This window comes from Thamnophis elegans, chromosome 10 (genome assembly GCF_009769535.1).
Source record: "Thamnophis elegans isolate rThaEle1 chromosome 10, rThaEle1.pri, whole genome shotgun sequence".
In the NCBI taxonomy this organism is placed as follows: domain Eukaryota; kingdom Metazoa; phylum Chordata; class Lepidosauria; order Squamata; family Colubridae; genus Thamnophis; species Thamnophis elegans.
Window position 1 is genome coordinate 16,036,173 of NC_045550.1, and position 3,424 is coordinate 16,039,596.

Here is a 3,424-nt window from a genome sequence, read left to right on the forward strand (position 1 = left end):
ATAATAAGAAAGGTTATGTATTGTGCTGAAATGGACAAACTAACTAAAGAAATCCAGGGAAAAGAAGAATCAGAATTCTACCAGCTATGGGATAAATGGTATAGGTGGATGGAGGAAAGAAACAAGAATCAATGAAGTAATATAACAAAACTCAAAAAATAATAGTTATGAGTAAAATAATAGGGTTGAGAATGGTGAAATCCAAATGAAATACAATAGAAGGGGAAATAATATAAGTGAATGGTATCGATTGATAATTGCTATTAGAAAGAAGAGGAAGCTCCTGTTCGTATTGTATTGTGTAAATGTGTACGTCTAGGTTTTGTATGTGTGTATTTTACATGTTTGTTAATAAAAAATAAAAAATTATATATAAAAAAATAAAGACAACAGGCCAATGTATGGCTGTTCTTTCTACTCTTCAGATCTGACAAACCATTTTACCTTTCCCACCTCCTTCTCAAGGTAAGAAATAAATGCCTCTACAGCAGTGCTTTTCCAACTTGACAAGTATACAAAGTATGGACTACAACTCCCAGAATTCTCCAATAAGCATAGTGGCTGGGGAATTCTAAGAATTGAAGTCCACATATCTTAAAGTTACCTAGTTGTGAAAATATTGCTCTAGCAAAATATGCAGAAATGCAGCTAGTCAGTGTTAAATGTACTTTGAAAATGCCATTTTAAGCACATGAATTTGTGCTCAATAAATAAATGTTCAACTACCTCCTAAGTACAAAAAATGGCAGAAAGTTAAGAAAGCTGTGGTGAAGCATAACTCATATTGCAGAAGACAATTCATATAGAACAGTGGTGGGTTCTGATCCCGTTCCAACCAGTGTGGTTGGAATGGGCCGGCAGCATCCACACATCTTAGCGTCTCCGCGAGCCTCCAGCTGCTCAGCGGAGAATCGCGTAGGTGCTGTACGTGCCATGTGTGTGCTCGGAAGCCTTAAAAGACAGGTAAGAAGCTCGGGCAGGCAGGTGGGCCCTCTGGAGCACCATACCAGAACGGTATCCAGTGCTCCAGGCAGGGTACGATAGGCAAATACCGGGGCGTACCGCCTGCAACCCACCACTGATATAGAAGCAAATTACCAATTCAGTAAAGATTTTGACTGGTACAATTCACTTGTCTGACACATTTCTGGGATCTTGCTTTTGGTGGCACAAGCTACTATAGCTGCATCTAATTTACACTTATAAAGAGGCTATTAGTCTATAACCTCATGCAAGAATGAAAGTTTAGTACTTGTCTTTCATAGAAAAGCAGATGAGAGAAAGGGCTATTCATAACAGAATAAAAATAAGAATACTTTTCAGCAGTGACATTGAACAGAACTGTAACAAATAAAAAATAAATACTTGTCAACAGTTACATTAAACAGAACTGTATCAAATAACTGTGAAAGAATATAGGAACAGTATAGTTATGAATTGCTTCAGAACTAGGTTGGGTGGAAAATATATAGAAAAAGTTTAAACTGCATGTTCAAAAAAGATATGTATGCAAGTTCCAATGGCTTATAGAAGCTATTGCTGGTTTTTGCAATTCACAACATATGATCTTCAGGGTACCAAAAATTATGGCTTCAAAGTGATAACAGCAAAATATTACTTTAGCCTAAATGCAGATGCAGATGATCAGTATCTACATGAAACCGCTGGGAGAGATCATCCGCAGGCACGGGATCAGATACCATCAATATGCGGACGATACTCAACTGTATCTGTCCGCCCCGTGCCAACTCAATGAAGCGGCAGACGTGATGAACCGAGGCCTTGAAGCCGTTATGGACTGGATGAGGGTTAACAAGCTTGTGCTCAACCCAGAAAAGACCGAGTGGCTGTTGTGTTTCCCTCCCAAAGATTCCACCAATATTCCATCTCTCAGGCTGGGGGGTCAAATTCTATACCCCTCAGAGAGGGTTCGCAACTTGGGAGTCCTCCTGGACCCACAGCTATCGTTTGACCACCACTTGACGGCTGTGACCAGGGGGGCATTCGCCCAGGTTCGCCTGGTGCGCCAGTTGCGGCCCTACCTGAATCGGGAGGCTCTCACAACAGTCACTCGGGCCCTTGTGACCTCTAGGCTGGAATACTGCAATGTGCTCTACATGGGGCTGCCCTTGAAGAGCATCCGGCGACTTCAGCTAGTACAGAACGCGGCCGCGCGAGTGATTGTGGGTGCACCTCGGTTCACCCACATAACACCTATCCTCCGCGAGCTGCGCTGGCTGCCTGTTGGTCTCCGGATGCGCTTCAAGGTGTTATTAGTCACCCATAAAGCCCTACATGGTAGTGGATCCGGATACTTGAGAGACCGCCTCCTGCCAATTACCTCCCTGCGACCAATAAGATCACATAGATTAGGCCTCCTCCGTATTCCATCGGCCAGCCAGTGCCGGCTGGCAACTACAAGGAGGAGGGCCTTCTCAGTAGTAGCCCCGACCCTTTGGAACGAGCTCCCCGTGGAGATTCGTACTCTCTCCACCGTCCAGGCCTTCCGCACAGCCCTTAAGAACTGGCTAGCCCGTCAGGCCTGGGGATAAGGATAGCCGCCCCTCCCGAATGATGAGTGTATGTTGCTTACTATTTTATTATATGTCACTATGTCAATGTCTGTATTCCCCCTCCCTGATTTTATGTGAGCCGCCCTGAGTCCCCTCAGGGAAAAGGGCGGCCTACAAATATTAATAAAATCAAATCAAATCAAAATCAAATCAAGAAGCCATCCTACAGGCCTACTTGAAGCCAACAATATGTATAATGACACAATTTCTTTCGGTTTACATTGTTGATTATCTAAATTTGTTTTAAGTTTTTACTACTACAAAATTTGATTGTTAACTTATTAATGTAATTCCCTTTACTAAAATAACATAAGTATATCTATATTTTACATTAATCCTGTCCCTGAAATTGTACTGAACTTTATTTTAGCATCTGATCGGCAAAGATGCCTGATACATTGTACTTCATGAAAATCATTTCAGGTCTGTAATATTTAAAGTCATCCATGTCTAACTGTGAAATGGACTATTTGGCAATGCTTGGTAATATCTCAAGTGAGAAATATAATATATAGCCTATTTAACAAAATTACATTGCAATTATAAATTAGAATTATGACATTCCAGAAATTTAAAATATTTCTGAACCTGTCAAAATTAAAATAAGCTTAACTAAAGAATTGTTTAATTATTGCAATCAAACAGCATATTTACTCATTCTATCTAGGCTCCAATGAAATAAATAAATTGCGTTCAAAGAAAAAATCATTTATTTTATTTATATTTCAGGTCATTATATTATGTAGTTTGTTTGGCTATAGTGTCAACCCACTGTAAAAATAACAATGAGTTCAACTTTTTGAATATTACAAATGTCTTTGTATATAGATGAATTGACAAATATTTTAGGA